Here is a 13,146-nt window from a genome sequence, read left to right on the forward strand (position 1 = left end):
ATCGCTTGGCAGAGGGCTCAGTGCACATGCTGACAGCCTCTTGATGGCGTGATGTCACCAACAGAAACACCACCCTACCTGTTTCGTCGCAACCCAGCTCTTATCCCCTAATGACGTATGGGTTGTGAGGAAACGTGTAGGGCGGAGCTTCAGTTAGGGATGTCATCAAGCTGCATCATAGTGGAGCATTGTATATGTTTTTTACATTCTGCACACTGTGAGTGATATTATTTTCATAAAATCTATGCAGTTTTAAATGACTGCACTATGAGGCTTGCTCTTGCACAGATTTGTTGTTATCTAATCACTGAGGGATAGGAGACAGAGAAAATGCTTCCTTCTACCTGCAGTAGACTGATGACATCATTTCAATAAAAAAAAAACCTATGTTGTTGGTCCATATTGTAATTTATTCATGTAGACTTTTAAAGTTGCTAAAAACCCAATTTTAAAATTCCTAGCATTTGCCAAAAATTAAACTATGAGTTTTAAAAGAATATACCCTTAAATTGTAATGGTTATTTAAATGAAATGCACACTTCAGTTATAACCTAAAATTAAATGTTGAATTTGTTTATTACAGATACTTATATAGCGCCATCAATTTATGTGGCACTTTACATATTTATTATACTGTACATTCATATCAGTCTCTGCCCTCCAGGAGTTTACAATCTAAGGTTCCTAACTCACACATTTATACATACACATAGTAGGGCCAATTTAGTCAGGAGCCAGTTAACCTACCAGCATGTCTTTAGAGTGTGGGAGGAAACCAGAGTACCTGAAGGAAACATACATCGGCACAGGGAGAACATGCAAACTCCAGGCAGGTAGTTCTGTGATAGGGATTCAAATCAACAACCCTAGCGCTGCTAAGCTAATCACTTGCTGCTCATATGAGAAACACAGCCTACCTGCTCATCCAGAAATTCCTGTAGAAGCCAGTCATTATTATTGGTAGGCTAGTAATTTTAGAACCCCTGCTTGTAATGCATTGGAAGGTTTTCCAACACAATTACTGCATATCCCTAGCAGCCGTCTTTTACATACAAACATATCATGTGATAAAAAAAGCTATGGTTAATTATAGCTAAGAGATTTTTCACAGCTGCCAGTCATATTCATACCTATCATTAAAGGTTAAAGTGAACCTGTCACTTAAAAAAAAACATGCTGCTAACAGGTCTTGGTACCTGTATATAACTGTAGCAGCTTTCAGTTTTCACAGACTGCCTGGATGCCAGGTTTTGCTGAGCAGGCACATTTTCTGCACTTTCCATTAGTGTTGAACACGGCCGGATCCAGCCTTTTTTTTTTACTGTATCTCAGGGTGTCGTAAAAAAGTCAGGGGGCACAATGTTAACACTGTGTGTGCATCACTGGCAGTCTGCCACACAGTGTCACGACCTGGGAAACACTAGTATATATAGGCTGTCATTAGATTAGGGTGATTAAACAGAACCTGTGCACCCTTATATCAGGTGTCCCTATCAGGAGTCCTCATCAGAGTCCCTCTTACATTATGCATACTGATCAGAGTACCCCTTTACATCAGTGTCCCTATCAGAGTGCTCCCCTACATCAGGTGTCCCCATCAGAGCGCCCCCTTACATTAGGTGTCCCCATCAGAGACACCCCTTGTAGCGGAATGGACACTGAGAGTGTGGTTTGTGTTGAAAGAGTAAGGGACTCTTTTACTTGGGACTATCATATTTCTGAGCAGTTTCCCTCAGGAGATGTGGGGGTATGTATTGCAGATGTCTAGAAAATGGTAGAAGTGTTTCATAGACCCATGCTAGTGGGGTGGGGTTTGTTATTGTGAATACCTGCATTCCATTGTCCTTATTGTTCCTGTCTGCCTTGTAAGCTATTATGGGATGTGTGTTTGTGTGTGGAATGGCTCAAAGAGGGAGGGGTTTTGGCAGAGTGTAGATCCCTTGTATTTGTGTTTTCAATAAACAAGGCATTCTAGTTTGACTCCCAGAACTGTGTGTCATCCAGTTACTGACCGGGGGGGGGGGGGGATTTTGCCTTGGATATTTTAGTACTTCCTCAGGTCAACGGATGATACAGCGGAGATACCTAGGCTGGGTATTGGAGCTCCGTTACATTTGGTGGCAGCGGTGGGATACAAGCCTTGCAGCAAGAGGAAGCAGTTTGTACAAATTCGTTTATACGAATGGAAGTGTGAATGGAGACAAACTATGCTGGATTAAAAAGAGCCACGTTAAAGGATTTGCTGGAAGCGAGAGGGAAGATAGCCAGCAATAAAACCAAAGCCACGCTGATTGCAGAGCTGACCGAGGAGGATCGGGCACGCAGTATGGCTACGGAAGCCACGGATACAGAATTTGACAAAGAAGTGAAACGTAGGCTAGTGTTTTATGGAGAAAACCCCTCAATAGAGCTGGTACAGGCAACGTTAGCCCAAGTGGATGCCTTTATCACAGCAAGAGAGGACCGGGAGAACCAACTTCGGCTGGCAGAGCAGCGTGCCTTGGAGAAACTGCCAACTACATCACAGGCACCAGAGACAAGATTAAAGGTACCACATGATGCCTTTAAAAAGTTTGTGGAAGCAGAGGAAGAGATCAATGGCTTCCTGCAAGATTTTGAACGGCAATGCAGGCTGTACAAAGTACCACTAACAGACTGGGTACGGATCCTAGCTGGTAAACTGTCAGGCCGTGCAGCAGAAGCCTACAGAGCCGTGCCAGAGGAGGAAATCTCAAGCTATAGCCGGGTAAAGGAAGTGATTTTGGCAAGATATGCCATCATCCCAGAAGTGTACAGGAGACGCTTCAGGGAAACCAAGAAACAGGAGAAGGACTCCCACACCGAATGGGCTTGCCGTATGCAGAGGGCAGCCCAAGCCTGGCTACAAGCCAGTCAGGCAACCACAGCAGAAGCGATCACCCAGCTGATTTTGCTGGAACAATTCTATAATGGACTAAACCCAGGGGTACAGGAGTGGGTAAGGGACCGCAAACCTACCACTCGCCCTGAAGCGGCCAGACAGGCCGATGAATATCAGGATGCCCGCAGGCAATCATAGATTAGCTTCAGACCAAACCCCAGACCGCTGAACAATAACCCAGGGTCACCAGCATCACAACGATCAGGACTAATCCCTAACCCCCCAGCAAAGCGGTACCACGAGCACAACGGAGTGCAGTGCCATGTGTGCAAGAAATTTGGGCACTATCAAAGAGACTGCACCCAGAACCGGAACCACGCTTCATGGTTTCGAACAGGACCACTACTACCACAGAGGGGGCGAAACTCCTCAAAACACCAGACACCCAGATACCCGTCCCGCAGTGGGGTACAGTGCCACAGGTGCAAGCAGTTTGGGCACTATCGACGAGACTGTACCCAGAGCAGAAACCAAGCTGCATGGATCTGACCAGGGTCACCCCCTTCAGCATGGACAACGGTCCCCTGCTATCCCACAGAGGTTCCTCCAGTCGTACCCAGGTTCAAACACACCGAGGAGCAATTGGGTACCCTTCATGAAGCTAAACCGGTGCAAGCCGCTACGGAGAACCAACAGCACCATCTACAATCGGTCCAGTTAAATGGAATGCCCGCTCAAGGTCTCCGAGACACGGGAGCCACTCTCACCTTGGTCAAGCGACACCTGGTCCCAGATGCCGCCCAAACCGGAGGCTCAGCAGTGGTACGGATGGCAGGGGGAACAGTACACCTGTGAGGGTCCACTTGAATTGGGGTGCCGGGTCAGGTCTGATTGATGTGGGGTTGATACGGGAGCTCCCCACCGACATCTTACTGGGGAACGATCTAGGCCAGTTGCCCTCAGCGTTCCTGCCAGTCCAGATCCCAGGCCAACATCACGGAGACCTACTGACCTTCTGAGGTCCAGACGCTTCAATGTTTGGATTAAGAGCAGTATTGAGCCAGGTTGGAGAAGATGGCAGAGAACAACCCGTAACCTACTTGAGCAGAGAGCTTCTCCCCAGGGAATTGAGCTTCAGCCCTACTTGTTTGGACAGCAGTTCACCCTACTTACGGATCACAACCGAGTGGCAGGGGACAATGGCCGGTTGTTGTGCTGGAGATTGGCACTACAACCGTATGACCTTACTATTCACTACCGCCCCGGAAAACAGAATGGCAATGCCGACGAGTTACCGTGACAAACTGAACTGGAAAAATGATCTGTGAGTACTCCCCGGACATCCCCAAGCCGATCCGTTATGGATCAGGCTGTGTATGCCGGCTTGTGGTTAAGGGGGTGCAGTGTAGCGGAATGGACACTGAGAGTGTCGTTTGTGTTGAAAGATTAAGGGACTCTTTTACTTGGGACTATCATATTTCTGAGCAGTGTCCCTCAGGAGATGTGGGGGGATGTATTGTAGATGGCCAGAAAATGGTAGAAGTGTTTCATAGACCCATGCTAGCGGGTGGGGTTTGTTATTATGAATACCTGCATTCCATTGTCCTTATTGTTCCTGTCTGCCTTGTAAGTTATTATGGGATGTGTGTTTGTGTGTGGAATGGCTTGAAGAGGGAGGGGTTTTGGCAGAGTGTAGATCCCTTGTGTTTGTGTTTTCAATAAACAAGGCATTCTAGTTTGACTCCAAGAACTGTGTGTCGTCCAGTTACTGGGGGGGGGGGGGATTTTGCCTTGGATATTTTAGTACTTCCTCAGCTCCAAGGATGATACAGAAGAGATACCTAGGCTGGGTATTGGAGCTCCGTTACACCCCTTACATCAACTGTACCCACCAGAGTGCCCCCTTACATCAGGTTGCCCCATCAGAGTGCCTCCTTACATCAAGTGTCCAAATCAGAGTGAGCCTTTACATCAGGTATCCCCATCACAGTGCCCTTTTGCATGGAATGTCCCAGAGCGCCCCATACATCAACTGTCTGCATCAGAGTGCTCTCTTACATCAATTGCCCCATCACACTGGCTCATGGATCATTAGATGCATCTCAGAGACCTGGGGGGGCAACTAAAATATTGTGTGGGGGGTGCATAACCCCCCCCCCCCCAGCGCCCTCTTAGACCTGGCCACGGTGTTGAGACTTGCTTATCTCCTCAGTATTCATCCCCAAACGGCATCACTTCTAAATCTCCACTTATTATTATGCAGGATTTTGAAAGTTCCAACAGCTCACACAGTACTTTACACAATAAAGAAACAGTTATAATACAGTTCAGTGTAAAGAGAATAGGGTGGGCTCTGCTTATGGTTCATACAGTCAATCTACAAAAAAGGGGCAACAGGTGTGGTGTGCTGTGAGGGATGAGCTGATGGAGAAGATCAAGCAAAGTTTGTAGGTGAAGGTGGAGTAGGCTTCCCTGAATAAATTAGTTTTTAATGTTTGCCTAAAAGTGGACAGAGATAAGAGATAATCAGACAGATTGGGTTAGTGAGTTCCAGAAGAAGGGAGAGGCTCTGGGAAATTATTTTAACCACTTAAGCCCCAGAGGATTTGACTGCTCAAAGACCAGAGGCTATTTTGCGATTCGGCACTGCGTGAATTTAACGGACAATTGCGCGGTCGTGCAACACTGTACCCAAATGAAATTGATGTCCCTTTTGTTCCCACAAACAGAGCTTTCTTTTGGTGCTATTTGATCACCTGTGCGATTTTTACTTTTTGCGCTATAAACAAAAAAAGAGTGAACATTTTGAAAAAATAACAATATTTTTCAAATTTTTTTATATGAAATTAAAAAAAAAAATGTAAAAATCAAAATGTTTGTAACATTTTAGGCCAATTTGTTTTCTGCTACATATTTTTGGTAAAAAAATCGCAATAAGCGTATTTTGATTGGTTTGCGCAAAAGTTATTGCGTTTACTAACTAAGGGAAAGATTTATGTCATTTTTATTGTTTTTTTTTTAACGAGTAATGGCGGCGATCTGCGATTTTTTTTGCGGGACTGCGAGATTGCGACGTACTGATCGGACTCTTGACTGACATTTTTGACACTTTTGGGGGTACCAGTGACATTACTACAGTAATCAGTGCTATACATATGCACTGTTACGCTAAAAATTACACTGGCAGGGAAGGGGTTAACTTTATTAGAGATGTAGGGGTTAAGTGTGTCCCTAGGGGCATGCTTCTAACTGTAAAGGGGTGTGGCTTTTCATGTTACCACAGAGACATATGATCCTACATAGCAGGATTGTATGATCTCTGCTGTTACACCAGTGAGAATGACAGGCGGCTTTGTTTACATCAGCCGCCTGCATTTCTCCCTCTCCACCGGGAGATCGCGAGTGACCGGCGGACATCGAACCCACCGGTCACACAAGCGGGGATGCAGGGGAACGAGCGGGGGCGGGTGCGCGCCTCCGGCGGCACGCGCTCGCCCCCTACAGGCTCCTGGGCTAGCGACGTAGTACTACGTCACTTTGCCCAGGAGGGGCTAACCGCCGCAGTAAATGTACTTGCGGCAGTCGGCAAGTGCTTAAGTGATCATGGGAGGAGTTGAGAAGGGAGCTAGAGAACAGGAGGTTTTGTAAAGGATTTGAGTCATTTTTTGAGATGAGGTGATGTAGTTGGGGGCAGAGTTGTGGGTGGCTTTGTAAGTTATAGATAGTGTTCTGAATTTTATAGGCTGGGTTAAGGGAAGCCAGTTGAGGGATTGTCAGAGAGGGGCATCAGCCATATATGGATTAATAGGGTAAATTAGCAAAACAGCAGCACCCATAATAGAGTGGGGATAGCCTGTGTAGGGGGAAGCCAGAGTGAAGGGAGTGTAATAGTCAAGAAGGGAGATAACCAGGGAGTCGATTAGTTGTTTTGTGGTGTCATTAGTTAAAAATAGGCGCATCTTGGAAATGTTGGTTAAGGCGGCAAGCTTTAGTCAGTGAATACATTTGGCGACCAAACGAGATGTAAGAGTTTAACCACTTGCCGACCGCCGCAAGTACATATACTGCGGCGGTCAGCCCCTCACAGGCAGAGTGACGTATTGGTACGTCACTAGCCTGTGAGGCTCTGGGGAGCGAGCGAGCGCGCGCCGCCGGCGGCGCGCTCCCGCTCCCGGACCCCCCCGCGCGTGTGACCGGCGGACCCGATGTCTGCCGGTCACTCAGCGATCGTCGGGGGAGAGGGAGAAAGGCAGGCGGCTAGTGTAAACAAGCCGCCTGTCATTCTCCCCTGTGTAGAAACAATGATCATACGGTTCTACTATGTAGGACCGTTGATCATTGTTCCTACAGCTCAAGCCACAGCCAATCACAGTTAGAATCACGCCCCTAGGGACACACACAACCCCTCCCTCTCAAATAAAGTTAACCCCTTCACTGCCAGTGTAATTTTACCATAACAGTGCATATATTTAGCACTGATTACTGTAGAAATGTCACTGGTAACCCCAAAAGTGTCAAAAATGTCAGTCAAGGGTCCGATCTGTCCGCCCCAATGTCGCCGTACCGCAAAAAAATCGCAGATCGCCGCCATTACGCGTTAAAAAAAAACAACAAAAATGACAAAAATCTTTCCCTTTGTTAGTAAACGCGATAACTTTTACGCAAACCAATCAAAATACGCTTTTTGCAATTTTTTTTACCAAACATATGTAGCATAAAACAAATTGGCCGAAAATGTTAAAAAATTTAGATTTTTACTTTTTTTGGGGGGGGGGGGGGGAATTTCATATAAAAAAAATGTGAAAAATATTGTTATTTTTGCAAAATTGACGCTGTTTTTTTGTTTATAGCGCATGATCATAAAATCGCACAGGTGATCAAATACCACCAAAAGAAAGCTCTGTTTGTGGGAAACAAAGGACATCAAATTCGTTTAGGTACAGCATCGCACGACAGCGCAATTGTCCGTTAAAGTCAGGCAGTGCCGAATCGCAAAATACCCCCTGGTCTTTTAGCAGCCAAATCCTCCGGGGCTTAAGTGGTTAAGATTTCACCTAGCACCCTGGCATATATGGAGGGATAGATAATTGTTCTACTGATCTCTGTGGTAATTAGGGGAGGGGGATTGAGGTAATGGAAATATTACAAGCTCAGTTGTTGGTAGATTTAGTTTGAGGAAGTGGTGTGACATTCATACTAATGTGTCACTTAGTAAATTAGTGATACGTGAGGAGATAGAAGCTTCAAGCTAAGATGTACAGAGGTAGATTTGGGTGTTTTTCGCATTGGGATGGTATTGAAAGCTGTGGGAAAGTATGGTTATCAACTGGCTCAGGGAAGAAGTGTTAAGAGAAAATAGAAGGCTCCCTAGGACAGAGCCTTAGAGGACCCCAGTTGAGGAGGAGATGGAGTTATCGGTGACAGTTAACGTGTGATGAGAAAGGTAAGAGGAGAACATGGAAATAGCAGAATCTATGAGGCAAAGGGAGGGGAGTGGGTGGTCAACAATATCAAAGACAGCAGGAAAGTATAACAGTAAGAGTATGAATGAGTGGCCATTGGTTTTAGCAGTTAGTAAGACATTATTGAGTTTTAGTAGGTCAGTTTCAGTGGCATGTTGTGGGTGGAAGGCCAAGAAGGATGTTATCAATGAGGCAGCATCTCAGACAGTTCTGGACAAGGTGTTCAAAAACTTTGAAGGCAAACGGGGGCAGAAAGTTGGGTATTAATTGGTCAAACATGTACGGACCAGTGAGAGTTCATTAGGTATGTGGATGACAAGTCTATGTTTGAAGATGCTGGTAGAGAGGGGGAGATTGTAGATGTAAGTTAAAGAGTGTAGAACAGAGAAGGTGGGGAGCCATAGTAGTTGTGAGGGCATGGGGTCCAAGGGCCAGGTGGTGGTGCAGGCCTCAGAAAGAAGTTTAGTGACTTCCTCAGTGGTAACACGGTCAAAAGAGCTATATGGTATATCTATCTTAGCACGGCTATTTGTTCAGTATATGCAAATTCATCTATTCAAGTAGCCTTCAGCCTGTTTCTATCTATCTATCTATCTATCTATCTATCTATCTATCTATCTATCTATCTATCTATCTATCTATCTATCTATCTATCTATCTTTATCTTTTTACTTGTTTTTGCAAATAAATGTATGTATTTTGAAGATATCTTCTTATTTAAAATAGAATGTAGAACTAGCATACCGGTCAAACCCATATGTTTCTTTTCCTCTTTACAGAAGGTGGTAGCCTTACACCTGTAAGTCCTTCTTCCCCATTCTATGCACTTACCTTAGAAGAAAGGTGTCACAAGTGGACCAGACAATTTACATGGCATTTTCTTTAAACTGTTTGAATAATTCAATATTCCCAACCATTTGTTATCATTTTGATCTGTGAGTTCCTTCAAAAGTTCTTTTTTATTTCTAATTATCAAACGCCTCTCTAGCCTATTATCAACACACTTGAAAAAGGTAATTTTAAAAGAAAATAGAAATCGTTTTATAAAAAATATCTTTTAAGTGCCCAATTTGTTGAGGTGAGCCAGAAACATAAATATCCTGATTAAGTGGCAGAGAACACAAATCTTTATATAACACAAGCCGGCAGCTGGAACGCTGTCCTCTATCCTAATTGCATTGCTGCACTGTGAGAAGTGACGCTCTCTCTCTCTGATCTCCCAGGGCCCCATTCACGTCGGTAATTACACAGAGAAAAGAAACTAACACACTTGTAATTAAATGATGCGCAGCAGACAATGAACTAGTCTTTGTAAAGGGAGAATCAAAGCAGAGAACAGAGTACAAGGGGGAGGCAATGAGATACCCCCCAGAATAAATAGATTAAGAAGAAGTTACTTTCTACAGAGAAAGACACAGTCTCTTAACGAAGGTGATTTGAGATACAATATAGCTAACTGTCTTTATTGTTCAAAATGTTGTGCTTTTTTTTTTTTTTCCTTGTCCACTGGTACTAATCAATAAAGATCACACGCCTGATTTCAATCAGTTAATAAAGCAACATATACAAATTGCCTTCTGATCATTTCGGAATGGCTCCAGATTACTTACTTGGGAACAGGTGCCTGGAGAGACTTATTCTGACATGTACTGTTTATCCACTACTTAGTGCACCTCAAATAACGCAAAATTTGGCTTTATGGCCAAAGGACTGTAGCGTCTTTCTACCCTATGTATTTTCTCAGTGGTCCCACGGCAGGCAAGTCCTGCAGGGCTGCTAATTGAGCAGTTAGATATCTGCCCTAAGTATACATATTGGAGTGAGGTTTTTATTATTGTCACATGCCTACTAAATGGTAAAAGCTATCTAAGCTTTGAAACTTACTGTATCTTGGAAAATCGTATATACTGAACAAATTGTTGTGCTAAGATTTAATGATAGAGGTAACGTTTAATCATAGATTTCACTTGTCAGTTCATTATGTAAATTACAGGTTGACATAAAAGTGTTATAACTGTCAAAATAAGAAAGGTAACGTTAAAGAACCACAAGGATCAGTACAGACAAAAACACACAGACAGATATATAAAATATGTTCATTACGTTAACTGACCTATGCAAATTCTAATGTAGTCCGAAAAAGCAGCGAGAAGTTAAAATGTGACCTCGGTCACTGGTGATCTCAGATGTGGAAAATGTAGTGCCGTGTTATAGACGGTGAGGATAGGTCATTTTACATTGTAGCTAAAAGAAAAGTAAGTCAAATATTCAGGACCAAGGATAGCTCCCTCATTTGTAAAGTGACCTAATATCATTGTGTTTTTTTTTCTTTTTGTTTAAATAATGCAACAAGAAACCTCTATACAACATCAAAAACTAGGCAGAATGTAAAACAGACCTTAGAAATAATCTGCAGCAGTAAATTGATGACATTTTTTTAGGTGAATATTTACATGCCACATATTGAACAAATATGAGTTTATTAAATTGAGCTTATCAGCGCTTATTCGTGGAGTAAACATGAATAAAGCACTGTATTAATAGTACTCATTTGTAGTGATCAATACTACCCACCCAATCAGAATTCACAGTTCTTGCATTACAGCAATAAAAAATAGCATCCGTCTGTATGTCATATATCAAAGCAATTAACTGATTTTTAGAGAAGTAAATAAGTAAGTAGTAAGTAAAAAAAAAAAAAAAAAAAAAAACACAACAAGCCTTTAGAACCACTTTAATTGGCCTAAATGTTTCAATGCTCATCTAAATCCATTGTCACATAATGCTCCCTGGTCTTCCTTGGGTCCAGGTCACTCCAGCACTCAGCAGCCATGTCAGTAAAGTTTGGGAACCGTATCACACAAGTCCCTCTACTAGTGGAAGAGGGGTCAATAAGTAAAAAGTGAATGGGGGCAGGAGGGAGGGTGAGGTGATTTGGGAAACAAAGGCAAAATTGCTATGAAAGGAAATGGAGGTCAACGCTATTTTAAGGGACACTGTCATTGGAGATTATTGGACACTGCCATTACTAAACTCTCCCTTGTTAATACAATTTCCCTGGCTGTAAGTCTGATTCTTTGATTCTAATGCTGTCTGAGTTGCTGATCCTGAGCTTAAAATTGTTGTAAACCTTTACATACAGTATATCTAGTGAATCGACTAACCCAAGGTGATACGCAGAGATTAAATAAATCCTCCTACATAAGTTATACATGTTTATCTGCATCCTTCTCTTTTCTACAACCTCCCAAAGCACACATTTCACACAGCATCTTTGAGCACTAGCAGGCAAGGTGTTGGGGATCGCATAATGCAGAGCACATAGCAGATAGCTGAATGTAACCTGAGACCTGAGTGGAGGGGATGAACACACCCCCTCCACACAAAGTTTTGAATACAGAAGGGTCGGTATACCATCTAGGAAATTAACTGGCAGCCCCTGTATTTTGATCATTGTGGTTGCAGCAGTAGAGTAATTGTCACTGAGGCAGGACGGTTAACTCCACGATTAATGAAGAAAGATGTACACCGCTCAGGCAGGTGGAACTCCACAGCCAACCATGGGTGCAGGACCTCGGATCGCCACCGCAAACAGGAATACAAAAAAAGTGGCCTCAAAACCAAATAATGGCTTCACGATGAAAGGCTTTATTGAAAAATAGGATGTGAGGTACAGCAAATGGATGGTAGACGCGTTTCACGCGATCTAGAGTGTGCTTTTTCACTACTTGTTAACTCCACAATTAACCCTATACAGACACAAACTGTAGCTGCCACCACAATATCTACTGTAGCATAGCTCACCCTCAACAAATGTCTGTGATGTTGACTGCCAGGCAAGATAGAAAGTTTTTTTAGATGATTTAGAGATTTAACTTAAAATGATTGTAAAACCTTGTGAAGTGAGCGGTCTCAGGTGATGCACAGAGATGAAGCAAAATTTCTTACATACATTGTGTTCTCTACATCGGCTTAAAGTTCAGAATTTATAAAGTTTGTATGAGATGTCAGAAAAAAAAGGGGGGAGAGAGAGCTGAAGTTACACTCTGCAGAGCTTAGTGAGAAGAGCTATGACAGCTGATTGGAGGGAAAAGACACATTCCTCTTCAAACTGTGCACAGGAACAGACAGCTGTCAATCAGCTGGAGCTCCGTCCCCTATCACCTTTCCCCCCCTGTCAGGAAAACATGTCAAAAGTGACTCATGCTAATATCAGAGGAATAAAGCAGCAGACAGAATTGACACCTAATGCTCCTAAAGTGGTTCTAAAGGCAGAGTTTTTTTTTTTATCCTAATGCCTTTCTATGCATTAAGATTAAAAACCTTCTGTGTGCAGCAGCCCCCCTAATACTTACGTAAGTACCAGCGATGTTGCACAATAGCCTATCCCTCCTGATTGGCTGAGACACAGCGTCACTGGCTCCCGCTGCTGTCAATCAAAGTTAGTGGGTCAATGAGGAGAGAGAGGGGGCAGGCCAAGTCGCCGCTCCATGTATAAATGGACACACAGAGCAGCTGCTCAGCTCGGGTGACCCATAGCAAGTTGCTTGCTGTGGGGGCACTCAGCAGGAGGGAGGGGCCAGGAGCGCCGGTGATGGACCCAAGAAGAGGATGATCTGGGTTGCTCTGTGCAAAACCACTGCACAGAGCAGTTTAATATAACATGTTTGTTATTTTTAAACAAAACAAAAAACCAAACAAACAAACAAACAAGACTTTAATATCACTTTAATTGACAGAGACAAGTATACAGTATAGATGGATATGCTTTTACATGTCTGAGGTTTACAAACACTTTAATAATTTTAAATATCGTTTTAATGA

Source organism: Pelophylax lessonae (genome assembly GCF_965119305.1).
Source record: "Pelophylax lessonae genome assembly, chromosome: 2".
Taxonomy (NCBI): domain Eukaryota; kingdom Metazoa; phylum Chordata; class Amphibia; order Anura; family Ranidae; genus Pelophylax; species Pelophylax lessonae.